Source organism: Pleurodeles waltl, chromosome 2_2 (genome assembly GCF_031143425.1).
Source record: "Pleurodeles waltl isolate 20211129_DDA chromosome 2_2, aPleWal1.hap1.20221129, whole genome shotgun sequence".
Classification (NCBI taxonomy): Eukaryota; Metazoa; Chordata; class Amphibia; order Caudata; family Salamandridae; genus Pleurodeles; species Pleurodeles waltl.
This window is the reverse complement of record NC_090439.1, coordinates 902064854-902079138: the sequence shown is the minus strand read 5'-3', so window position 1 is coordinate 902079138 and position 14285 is coordinate 902064854.

Below are 14285 nucleotides of genomic sequence, written 5' to 3'. Positions count from 1 at the left end.
TGGGTTGACTGTTTTGATTTCTCCAATAAGGCACTGAATGGTTGGGTGCGGGGCAGCAAAGTAGATGATTACAAAGGGTTATATGACTTGATTCTGAGAGAGCATATGCTCAGTATTTGTTTTACAGAGTTGCGCCAGCACCTAGTAGACAGTAAGCTGACTGATCCCAGGAAGCTTGCTGAGGAGGCGGACCTCTGGACTAGCACCAGAGTGTCCAAAAAGGTATCTCGGAGTGACCCCGAGAAGGGTGGTTACGGTTCCCCCCGACAGAGTGAGGGGGAGGTTAGAGATGACCCAGACAAGTCCCAGAGTACGGGGGAGAAAAGGGTTCCCATGCCCCATCTGAGAAACAGGGTGGTGGTTCTGGTGGGCAGTGGCCCAAAGAATTCCATTCCCAACCCCGCTGCTTTGAGTGTTCCCAGCTAGGACACAGGAAGGGGGACTCTGTCTGTCCAAAGAAATCACCCAGTATTGGGACCTCTACAGGGGTGGCCATGTGGATTTAGGGGAAAGTAGTCCCCAGGGGCAGGTCTTAGACCATGCCCTCATCTCCTTTAGTTGGGAGGTGGACTCAGAGGGTAAACTGGTGATCCGTGAGGGTGGGAGTCGTCACTTCCACCCGGTGGGAGTGAATGGGTTCCCAGTCACCGCTCTGAAAGACACAGGGGCTAGTCTTACCATGATGGTGGAGAGACTAGTGTCACCAGAGCAGTACACCGGACAGGTGTGTAGGGTGACTCCAGCCATTGGGGAAGATTTCTGTCGCCCCATGGCCCGGGTGTCTCTAGAGTGGGGAGGGGAGGTGACCCAGAGGCGGGTAATAGTTAGTCCTCAGCTGCCCATTGACTGCATTCTGGGGAATGAGTTTCCCCTAGTGGCAGGAGAGCTGAGAGGATTGTCCCCTAAGGGTGCCCTGACAGTTCAGATGTCTGGCAGTACCACTCCCCAGAGGAGGGTATGTGAGCCCAGATGTGGAGGCACGGTGAGGAAGGACTCACCCCTGTCCTCTGTTCAGCCACAGGACACAGACCTTGGGCTGAGTGACCGGTATCAGGGACCCACCCCTGAACTGGTGAGAATGTAGAAGGGGTGCAAGACCCCTGGGGCTACTGCCCCCCATTTTGGAATGCTTCAGGAGCCCCTTGGGAGCTCCCTACCAGACCCCCAGCTGGAGGAGAAACTCATCCAACGGCCCCCCTCAGGGTCTCCACTTAGCAGTGGATGGTCTGGGGCCTGGCTCATGACACTGACAGCTGTCAGTGGCGTCTGTTGGCTTCTGTCCTTATGGGCAGAGTTTTCCCTGGGTTGGGGACAGAAGTCAGACCCAAAGAATGGAACGGGCCACATCACTTTGTTGGCCATGGTGGTACTGTCTGCATACTGGGATGCATCTGTGAGCATGTTAAAATTAGGAGCTCCACAGATGGGGTCCTTAGGTGATGAGAAGGGTTCCACATGGGCCAGTTCAGTGGCCCTGGAGAGAATAGACAAAGAAGCCTCATTGAGTTCAGAAAGGCGTAGAACTGGAAAGTGCCCCTGCAGTAGTGGGCCATTGTCCATGTTCTATCGCCTTAAGCAGGGAAGTCTATCGGAGTGTTGATAAGTCTACCCTGGCTTTAGGCTGGAAGGGGGATATGTTGGAAATGGCCCTTCTGCAGGGTCCCCAGACTTTTTGCCTTCCTCCTTCTCTTTTTCTGACCTCATTTTTGCTGGTTTTTAGACTCTGCGCACTTGACCACTGCTATCCAGTGCTAAAGTGCATATGCTCTCTCCCTTTAAACATGATAACATTGGATCATACCCAATTGGACTATTTAATTTACCTATAAGTCCCTAGTAAGGTTCACTGTATGTGCCCAGGACCTGTAGATTAAATGCCACTAGTGGGCACGCAGCACTGGTTGTGTGACCGGAACTTCGCCGCACAGCCGGCCTGGACAACGCCGCCTGACTCCCAGAGGGAAAATCGACGCAGCGTCTGCCGTGAGGAAGAAAATTCCACGCACAGCCCACCGGAACGACGCACAGCCGGACTACAAGGCCAGGATTTCACGCACAGACCCCGGGGCGTCTGAAAACCCCGCGACCCACAAAGGAGACCTGTCCGTGCGCCGGAAATTGATGTAACGTCTTCCCCACGTGAAAAATAACAAAGCAAGTCCGTGTGTGAAGGGGCGAAGCCGACACACACACCATTTTCCACGCATCTCCTCCTCTGCGGCGCTTTGCAGAGATTTTTCACTTCATACCAGGTACTTTGTGCTTGAAAGAGACTTTGGGGGTCATTCCGACCCCGGCGGGCGGCGGGCGCCGCCCGCCGGGCGGAAACCGCCCAAACACCGCCCCGCGGTCAAATGACCGCGGGGACCATTCTAACTTTCCCACTGGGCCAGCGGGCGATCTTCAAAAAAGCCCCAGCAAAGATGAAGCTGGCTCCGAATGGAGCCGGCGGATTTGCTGGGGTGCGACGGGTGCAGTTGCACCCGTCGCGATTTTCAGTGTCTGCCAAGCAGACACTGAAAATCTTAATGGGGCCCTGTTAGGGGGCCCCTGCACTGCACATGCCAGTGGCATGGGCAGTGCAGGGGCACCCAAGGGCCCCACGACACCCGTTCCCACCAGCCTCTTACTGGCGGTGTAAACCGCCAGGAACAGGCTGGCGGGAAGGGGGTCGGAATCCCCATGGCGGCGCTGCATGCAGCGCCGCCATGGAGGATTCCCCCAGCCGGGGGAAATTCGGCAGGAAACCGCCGGACCCGGCTGGGCGACCGCGGCTGTCGGAATACCTGATGTAGCACCGCCAGCCTGTTGGCGGTGCTACCTCCGGTCGTAATGAGGCCCTTTGTTTGCTTTTTAAAGACTTAAGACACTTCATATCACTTTTCAGTGATATCTTTACAATTTCTTATTGCATCTTTTATCGTTTTGACCTGCAAATGTCCAGATAAATATTATATATATTTTTCTAAACGCTGTGTGGTGTATTTTCGTGGTGCTATATTGTGTTATTGTATGATTTATTGCACAAATACTTTACACATTGCCTTCTAAGTTAAGCCTGACTGCTCAGTGCCAAGCTACCAGAGGGTGGGCACAGGATAATTTGGATTGTATGTGACTTACCCTGAATAGAGTGAGGGTCCTTGCTTGGACAGGGGGTAAACTGACTGGTAACCAAAGACCCCATTTCTAACAAGTGGGCAGTACATTATCTTCCGCCTGGCTGTTGGCGGTCACCGCCGAGGTGCTTGTTGCTACCGTTGTGGCTGTCGGAGTGTTAAAGTGGCTGTCTGTGTTGGCGGTTTCTGCCGTGGTCAAAATTCAATTTATTTTTACCGCCGGCCTGTTGGCGGTATTACCGCCGCTTTATCACCGACCACCAGGGTTGTAATGAGGTCTTAAGCAAGCTTACTGACAACATGTGGGACAAGCTCTAGCAAACTGGTTGATATGTGAGCCACTATGAGACACATCACACCTCTGTGGCTTCTGAAGAGTAAACTCCTTAGGCATGAATGGAACAACACATTCACACTCCCTACAGGCTACTGCCAGAGTACAAACTCAAACATCACACATGGATAACAATGACGGGACTGGCATGGTGAGTTCAGAAAGTGTCTTCCCTGTGGACATCTGGACTAACAAATGCAGACTAATGCCACATGGGGGTGGAGTTCTGTGCTATGTACCTGTACCACAGAACATATGGACATATGTGCCCATCCCACAGAGATGATATCCAACAAACAAAAGCATGCATTGTACAGTTTCTGCTATGTGACCAGACTACTGAGTCACATATCATGTCCTCCCAGGAATCAACCCACTGTCTGCACTGTGGGATTGTCATTCATGCACTAAGCCTGTACAGGACAAATATGACCTGTGGGAAGTAAGGGACCTGTTGTGAGTCACAGACACACATTGACAATGAGGAAAAATGCACATATGGACTGGCTTAATGACTAACCTCTGTACCCATTCCTAGTCTAATCAAACTAATGGGCATTCTGGGCAGGAGTTTTCACCAGAGCCTCATATTGCCCACATGACCGGATCTGCTGGGGCACAGGGAATGGGCACAGTACCACAGTTGCATAGCAACAGTGACTCCACCCCATCATAGACTAGGACCTATACTTGGAGATACATTTGTCAGGCTCTGGTCTCTGTAGGCTTAGCAGACTGAACCTCAATGACACTCAATTCCCATTACTTCCATGCATGACAGTACATCATGTAATCAACTGCAATTTGGCATGTGGTGTGTGTGGCAACCTGAATGGCAGAGTGAGGCATGATATGCCTTCCCAACAACGGTTTAGCAAGGGCAGATTTGATTAGTAATCTCTGTGGCACCATACACATTGCTCACATTACTCTCAACTGACTCATACAACAGGCATTCTCAGCTCATGCTGTCATGCACATACATGTTGTCTTACATATACAACAATCATGAGGAAAGAGATGTCAGTGGATGGCTGTAATGACACCTCACCTAGTTATGTGCATCCAACACAAGGTGGATCTCGGAACAAAAAGCACACACATCACAATATAAATGAACTCAAAATGGAACAGGTCACCAATACCTGCACATTGTACATCCCATTGATACCACACAGACTGCGTCTAAAGGCACTTGAGGAGTAAATCTGGCACACATGGGCACAATCTAGCCTGTGAGGAGGGAAAGGATGGTGAAGTACAGAGAAAAATGTACACATGAGGCACTAACCTGCTCCTCTGGTGCACCATAGAGCTGTCCATACAGAGGTAGGACCTAAGTCACCATGCTCTCCAGCTCCTCTGGGGAGAAGGCACTGGCCCAATCACCTGCTGGATGTGGCATGGTTGCTCCCAGAGGCGATACTCAGCAATTGTTAGTGGAGGTCTTGTTGGCAGCAGTGTCAGGAGTAAAGGGAGGGAATCTGAAGAACATGGCGGCCACCACCGGCAGACACAGCCACTGGCCCATGACCGCCACTGGCAACAACGTTAGCCTATGGCTGTGCCCGCCAAGTTTGCAACCGGCTACTGCCATAACGACTTCCGCCGGTGGTTGCAGGCGGTTCCTAATGTTCAGTGGAGTAGGTCAGGCAGCTGCCATTTTAGAGGCCTGAAATCTGGTATTGAGCTTCACAAACTGTGTCACACTTCCGAAAATGTTGTTTTGACCTCAAACATGCCAATCCTGTCTTTTCATGTAGGTCCTACTACTCAAACACCATTGTAGTATTTTGCAGGGCACAGATGGCATTTTACAGTGGGGTACAGTCCACCCCCGTCCAAGGTCATTTTGGCGGTCCGGATAGCCAGTCACATTTTGAGGGGCATTTGCGATTCACATCTTTGAGTTAGGTCCAGATCCATGATGTCTACAAATGTGTGGCAAAGCATGGGGGTCACATATGAACCTTGTGTCATTAGCAGCTGTTATGTGTACTGTTGGCCATGTCCAATCCTTCTAAAATGCCTTGTCACATGTTATCATTAACATGCATCATGTATGTAGCTGGGGACACAATGACTAATGTCAGAACTAATTTCTTGTCATATAGAGGTACCCAGGGAGAAGGAGGATGCATCAACCACCTGTCTACCATCCACTGCCAGACCTATAGACCATGGAAAAATGCCACGTCATACTCCTATATTGTCTGAATCGGCAAACAATAGTGGACTTGTGTCATCAGTTGGAGCCAGAGCTGATGCCAGCTATTAGTTATCCAACCAGCATACCACCCATTGTACAAGTCAGTATTACACTTCCTAGCCACATTGTCTTTCCAACATACAGTGTCCCTGTCAGCTGGTATGTCCCAACCTATGTTCAGTCTGGTGTTGAAGGATGTCCTCTCAGCACTGTCGAAACACATTGACAGCTACATCCAGTTTCCCCGACGTGAGGATTTAGCTCATGTGAAGGCTGACTTTTATGGTTTTGCACACCTCCCACATGTGATGGGGGCTATTGATTACACACATGTTAGCTTGGTCCCACTGCATGCCACTGAACAAGTATACCACAACAGAAAGAATTTCCATTCCATCAACGTCCAAGTTGTATGTTTGGCGGACCTATACATTTTACATGTCTGTGCCCATGATCCGGGTTCAGTCCATGATTCCTTCATAATGCAGAACAGCACTGTCCCCCAGCTGATGTCACAACTGTACCCGGAGAGGGCCTGGCTGGTTGGTAAGTCACATCTGTCCTGTTTGCGTGTGTGCAATGTCTGGTGCCACAATTCTGATAAGAGGGACTCATTGTTGCACATATGTCCCATTCCTTAGCAGGAGACTCTGCATATCTAAACCGTCCTTGTTTGTTGACGTCACTAAGGAATTCAACTATGCCAGGGGAAGTCCACTTCAATGAGGCCCATGGAAGAAAAAGGTGGGTAGTGGAGCGGGCTATTGGGCTTCTGATGGTCAGATTTAGGTGTCTGTACTGCACTGGTGGGGCCCTTCTCTACTCATCCGGAAAAGTGTGTCAGATCACTGTGGCATGCTGCATGCTCCACAACATTGCCCTGTGGAGTAATATCCCCAAGATCCCAGAGGAGGGGGAGCCTACAGTGCCACCAGGTTAGCCTCCTGAAATGCCAGGTGAGGATGATAGTGGTGAAGAGGAAGGAACAGACGTGCAGGAACATCTCATCAACAACTACTTTTCTTGAGTGTAAGTAGGTCATGTGATGTAATGACTGTGACTGTACAAACAACTGTAGTTGTCAAAATGTGTTGAGTAGAGTGTTTTGTCAAAAACTGGGGAGCGAATGCTCTGCAATATTCAACCAAAGGGTGCTTGAAGGATTAGCCCTTGACATATTCCCACCTTGAGGTAGCCACATTGTTTGTGTCAATCTCATTGCAATGTTCTTTCCTTTTCAGATGCATGCCATATGAATTATGTAATAGGATTTTTTTCAAGCCTATACTCCTTGTTTTTCTTTGTCCAGGTACCTCTGCCATGACACACAGATGTGGGCATTTCAGAGTTAGGACATTGACAGGTATGTGATGCTGTTCTGACATAGAAAGTGGACATGGATTGTTCCAGGTAATGTAGGTCACAGATTTGGGGTGTATGAGACCTGTGCCAAGGCAGCTTCAACAGTGTCTGATTGGAAGGTCTGAAGTGTACATTGTACTTGTTTATTGTGCTGTGTTGGGCCGATTACATCATGTGTGTAATTATGTAGGAAATATGCTATCATCAAGTACAGGCAAGGCATTCACCCTTCACCTAGGCTAAACACTCTTCTTGTATGACCTGTATGTATCTGTAAATGTGTTTCATCATTGCAGGCCACAGTGCCTGTGCCACAACACTGACATAGGTTTGTGTCATGCCACCAGCAGATGCATCGTCATTGTCTTTTGATGGACCTGTGACCAAGGACTGTTTTACTGCTCTTTGTCTGTACCTTGGTTTATGTGATGTTGGATTACTTTGATAAGTGATAAGGCTCAAGCTGGTGATACCATTAATTGTCTGACAAGGCCCTTCCTTCTGTGGTCTGGGTGGCTGTACCTTGGTATATCTACCTTGACACAATATGAGTCAGCCATTCTTGGTTCAGACAGTGCAGACATATATGGGCAGCCTATGTGCTGTACAGTGAAATAAAATGTTTGATGTGACCAGACACTTGTAGCAATGTGTTTGTGTGTGTTGTTAGCAATCCTTAGTGTCAGAGTCACCAGATCCTCGGGGTCTGTGCACGTTCCCAACACGTCCACCACTGAATCATAGAGACTGAGAGAGTTCAAGAGGGGAAGAGGGGATTAGGAAGGGAACAGCTGGGAAGGAGACCTGTAGTAAGAAAAAGGTTAGAACACACAATATGAAAATTATATCTCCTGAAATCAATACTAGACTATGATTCTAAGCCTAGTCACTCTGAAAACATGAACAATCTTAGAGTTAAGTTTAAAATGACTAAGTTTCAAGATGGCCGGATACCTGTAGGGGAATCAAGATGAATTAAATGACAACTTTCTTATTCAAGTACTTTCCTTGACATGAGAATCAGAAAAAACATTCTGACAAAATTTTAAACTAGTCATATAAATCCTGTTTTGAGAATGTATACTAGGACCATACAATATTGCATCTAGAAACTCTGGCCTTCTGTGTACTCTTCAAATGTTTCAACACAAATTGCGCATATTGCAGATATATATAGATATATATATAATAAACACCATAAAAGGATTGTGCACCATGAATAACACAATATGGATTCAGGAAACAAATCACAGAACTTGTCAACTCGAATATTACATAATAAATATCTTAGAATAGTAGCATACAATAAACAACATGAATTAAACTTGAGGAGAGAATCGTGAGTCTTGCCAATTCGAGTGTTACCATGTAAAATACCAAGAAATGGTAGCACGGAATGAATATCAAAGTCAAATCATCATTAATCGAATCGAGCGTCTTGCCGATTCGAAAAAACACGATGTAAATGTCAAGGAATAACAGCTCACAATAAATAACAAGATCAAAGTACAATGAAACGAATCGCGCTTCTTTTGCCGATTCTTAAGCCACCATGTAAATTGTCAAGAAATGCTAGCGCGCAATGAACAACAAAGTTAAATGCTCATGAAACGAGTTGTGCGTCTTGCCGATTCATAAAACATCATGTAAATGTCAAGAAATAGTAGCACGCAATGGACAATGTTTAAACACCATAAAACGAATCGCGCGTCTTGCCGATTCTTAAGCCACCATGTGAATGTCAAGAAATGGTAGCGCGCAATGAATAACAAAGTCAAACCTTTATGAAATAAATCGCGCGTCTTGCCTATTTGTAAACTACCATATAAATGTAAAGAAATGGTAGCGCGCAAGTAATCTGTTACTCATTTAAGAATTTAAACCAAGAATATGAAAATTCTAAATAACGGTGTCGGGACAGTCCAACCACCGTCTTACCGCCTGGAACAATGATCACCAATGAAGGATTAGGGCAGAAGATTGGAAGATCCAAATAGGCCGCTGGGACAGGAGCTCAGGAAGAAGCTGCTGCTCTGCAACGGGACCTCTGAATAGTGAGCACTGGGAGTTGGGCTGGCTCTCTTTTATAGAGTCTTGGCCCAGCCCAGAACCATGCCCAGGCATGTTGCAGGGAAAGTCTCTGGAAGGCCCTGGAAAGGGGCCACACCCTAACACACTCTGAAAACCTGCAGCAATACATTGCAAAGGAACAGTATTTGTAAGCATATTAAAAATAAGTTTTCGGGATTGAACTCTGCAATGCAAAAGGTTAAACCACAACACATCAGCACAATGGATAAATTACTTTGTTTTGAGAGTGCGGGGTTTTTGCATTTTTGTCGCCAATAGAGCGCGTACTGCTCTGGTGTTGACACTTAGCAGGACACGGCACCTGTTACATATCCCTCCTTCCATTAGTGTGTTGTGTCTTCCTCATTTACTTCCCATGGTCTTACATCTCTACATAGCAAAATGTGGAAAAAAGCAAACAATTACTTTGTGATAGGTGGATTTATTGGGAAATGGGAGGTGGTTGAAGAACAGTTAACAGAGGAAATATGTGGCACCCAAAGGAGTTCTTTTAGGAAGTTGGTCACTTGCTGGCAGTGGTGTGTGTCTTGCCATCCGTACCTCCTGGAGTCTTTGCTGGACGTCCCCTCTTGCGTGGGGGGTGATATGCTGCTACAGAGGCAGTGGTGTCTGTGGCAGATTCTTCCTCTGACAGGGCCTCTCTTCCAGTGTCTGGCCCCAATGAAGGGCCAGGTGTTGCTGCACCAAAGTGAGGGGTAGATTGTTCTTGACAATCCCTGATTAGGATAGTGTTAATGTCCCTCAACACCCCTGTTAGGGAGGCCATGTTGGTATTATGGACCTCCCACTGTTGAAGCATATCCCTATGGAGGTCCCTCTGCAGCTGCTTGATCTCCTGGAGTGCTGCAAGTACCATGTCCATCATGCCTTGAGACTCCTGATAGACCCTGAAGACGTGGCTGATGGAGTCCTGGCCAGGAGCATCCCCAGTGGCTTCTCCCCGCTGGCCCATAATATCCCTCCCATATACCCTACCCCCACAGGCCTGTGCCCTTGCCACAGGGTGCCCCCTTCCACTGGTTCCAGTACCATCATTGTAAAAGGTGTGGTGCTGCGGCTCAGGATCCTGGACTGGGGGGCACAAGATGGATACCACTGTCCTAGAGACACAGGTTGAGGGGCCAATGGCTGCCTGTGATGTTGAGGCAACTGGACTAGGAGGTGTTGATATGGCCACAATAAGACTCACGGATGGGATCTGACCAGGTTGTCCAAATGGGCTAGAACCACATACAAACATCTAGGAGTTTCTTCTTCACTGAGGGCTTCATCCCTGGGGGTAGTGAAAGTCTCTTCTGTGGGCTCTCTGTGCCCAGTGGCAGCTCGACCTCTTAATATGAGAGATACAATGTTACTGGTTGTATTGTGACATCTACCTCCAAAGGTTTACAGTGACATTTTGCAAAGCCTATGTAAATAGTTCAAACAATCAATCAAATAAATTTCTTAAGCACAACTAGTTGATTTGCAGGTTATCCTATTGTTACAGGTACCCATGGTATTGGTTGTACTGACATGACATTTGTGAAACAAGCTGATTCTATTTAAGTCAAGCAGCTGCTGAATTCGGCAGGCCGTTAGCACTTGGGAGGATGGGCAGAAATTTACATCTTGCCACCAGTACAGGCAAAGCAGTGGCTGGGCAGGATGTTGTTTTGACCATTTTGAGGCCTAGTTGATTGTTATGCAGGAAGACACAGGACTTTGTTGTAAATGTGATTGGAGTCGTCATGTGGTGAGTGCATTGTGAATGTGTCTGCTGCCAATACCATTCTGGTGATGCATCTTGAGTCTCGTTGCACACTGGGTGAACTGTTCTTCCTGTTCTCAATCGATTCATCTTGGGTTAGCTAGTCAAGATGGAGCTAGATGGCCAGACACACCTCTGAGTTGAGCATGATCTGTATCTTGGTCCCTCCCAAGTGAGTAAAATTCAATTAAGAGCTAGCAGGCAAGGGCTTTTTGAAAAGTGACCACTCTTCTGCTATTTTGGAGTCACCTGAACAGGGCCTATTGGGCTTTGCAGTCAGGTGACTCCCTCTACTTCCCAACACTTGACAAATGGTCTCCTCCCAGGTGAGTAAACTCTTATGATTTCATCCACCATGACTCTCAACTTATCCTCTGAAAAACGGGGATTTTTGAGACGTGACATGCTGGGTAATTAAAGTGGGTGACAGAGAGTTGCTTACAAAAGGAAACTGATGTGGGGAGTAAATGGAGAAAAGTGTGTGAAAGGGGTTTCAGGGATATTTAAAAAGAAGGGGTGTCTTATCTCTGTCAACAAAATTAAATCTTGGTTGCAGTGGAGATGCAAAGGATCATGGTCTGTGAATAGGTGTGTTATATAGTGTGATTTGCAGGTTTTGTCCACTGGGCCCATAACTATCAGCTGTGTTGTTTGTTAATTCATCCAATGGGCACTTGTCCGTTGCTTTGCCTAACACTTGCAGTGGTGGTACACTGCCGTTGGCTATCCATCTCAAGGGGACTGTTATGTGGACTGTGTGTTTGTAACCGGCTCGGCTGTTGACCGCGAAGCAGACGGCGCCGTAGTACGAACTGATAAGATAACAGGCATCCGTGCCACTGGTGGTCAGCACTTTGACTTGGTGGGCAGCGGTTCTGCCTATATACATCGTAATACAGCGGTCTGGGGACTGCTGCCGCAGCGGTCTTTTTTTACCACTGCCTTGGTGGTCTAGCAGTTCAATCGCAAGCTCGTAATTGGGCCCTAAGCAAAAATATGGAATTCTTCACCGCTGCTTCCTACAGGGGCTCCCCGACAATGACACCTCCTCCTCAGGCACTGCCTGCAGCCTGGCCCCACTGAACTTCTTACTTCTCATAGACTTTTTATCAAATTTCTTCAAAGTATGAGGGTAAGCGGCAACTGGACCCAATCCACTTTTGTATCTTAATCACCCTCCATCGCGATTTGCCATATTTTTCAACTTTAAACTGGTTTTGCGCGATTAGATATCTGCGGTTGGCACTTTGATTTTTTTATGTGCTAGTTTTCACCCTAACCTTTAAAAAATCATATTTCCAGCTCTACTTATTGGATTTGTATTGTTTTGGTGTTAAATACTTTATTAAAATGTGCTCTAATTTTCTAAATTGGTGTGGGATACATTTTGCGTTGTATTTCTACTTTATTACTGTTTGTGTGCTGCATAAAAACATTTCAGAGTGAGGTCAATCTCTTTTCTTTTACACAGAAATGATTCTGGATATGGTTTCATTTTGTCTCACTCACATTTTTTTCATGTTTGATGGGAAATTTTTCAATCAAATCCAGGGAATGGTGATGGGTATCTAATTCACTCCCAACTGCACCCATGTTTTCATAGGCTGGGGGGAGGAACATGTAGGCAGTAGCCTTAATGAGTATGAAGAACACGTGTTGCTCTGGATTCATTATATCAATGATTAATTCTTCATATGTAAAGGCACTAAGAAGGAAGCTTTATGTTTTATGGAAAAGCTAAACTTGAATTATCTGAACTTTAGTTTTACCAGTAATGTGAGTAAAACAGATGTGGAGTTTTTTATTCACATCTAAAAGCAATAGTTGATAACTTAACACCAATCTTATGTAGTAAAAGCACAGCAGGGAACAGTATTCTCCATACTTCAAGTAGCCACCCTAGGAATCTGATTTACAGCAACCTGTACGCCGAACTACTTAGAGCTTGACGTAATTGCAATTTGGAGGATACTTTGGTGAGAGAGTGTAATTAGATGGTTGTCAAATTTACGGAAAGAGGCTACTCACAAAGATGTCTAGACTGTGCCTTAGCAAGAGTGACAAACGTTAAAAAAAAAGTGTTTCTAAGTGAAGGGGATGAAGAAAAGGAAGATCTAAGGGGCTCGTCACGAGTTTGGAGGTTGGACTGCCAGACTGCCATGCTGGCCGTCCCAAAAAGACCACCATGTTGGTGGTCTTACAGAGCACCCTATTACGAGTTATACAGGCAGGACCGCCGACTGCAAAACAAAAAAGGCAGATTGTCGGCGTTCACGGAGGCCCAGAAATAGACAGTCTATCCTCCAGCACCGACAGCACAGCAACCAACCACTGACCGTATTACAAGCCCAAAGTAGCAGTGGCAAGCACCCATGATGGTCAGCCAATGGCAGTCCGAACCATGGTGGTCCGCAGTCACCAAAGTAATGCACAATGGCACATTGGATGGATTTGAAAACAAAACAGCATAGCTGCACTTGAAACACATGCAAAGGACATTTCACAAAACACAAAAGTCAGAGCGAATCCTTTACAATACAGCACATATACTAGGCACCACTTTTTTCTCACCATCTCTTTTCACACACAGCACACATTTTTGTCCATTCACACCCTTTTGCACTATCCCCCTTTAGGAAGTCACTGTCACACTTTTTTTGTTTCCACCATGGCACATTAAAAAAAATCCTGTTTCACAGATAAGGAGTTAAGATTCGTCGGTGAGGTAAGAGTCATGGTGGATGAAATCATAAGAGTAGAGCCACAATTGTTTGGAGCACAAGTCCAGCACACTCATCTCAGTCGGAAAATGGAAATGTGGTACAGGATAGTCGACAGAGTCAATGCTGTAGGCCCCACCCTGTGCACAAGGGAGGACATTAGGTGGAGTTGAACCGACCTCAGGGGAAAGGTGCGTTCCCTGGTCCCCAAGCACCAGCTGCAGGCCAAGAAGACTGGCGGTGGCACTCCCACTCCTCCATCACAACTCTATCCCTGGAATGATAAGGTCATGGCCATCCTGCATCTGAAGGGCTTCCCAGGATTACCTGGGTGAGTGGAGTGTGATAAGTTACAACACAAAAAAAAATCTCAAAAATGCCATCTCATGCATGCTCACTGCTTACCTTTTGCTACCTTCACTCCACTCACCGGTCCAGTTTCCACCTGTTCAAAGACCCCTGTCTGGCATCTCACAATTGAAGCAGACTCACCTGGCGGGAACAACATCGGTGTATAGTGTGTGAATATTACAGGGAGTTACATACTACAACTCACAGCAGGTACTGTTACTGTTAACCAAACCACCAGCACAGTGTTTCCTACTCCAAATACCCGTGTATATCAACTCCCAATTGTAGTGTACTCACCTGGGAGGATAACATATGAATAGTGTGTGTAGTACAGGGATTGAAATAACTG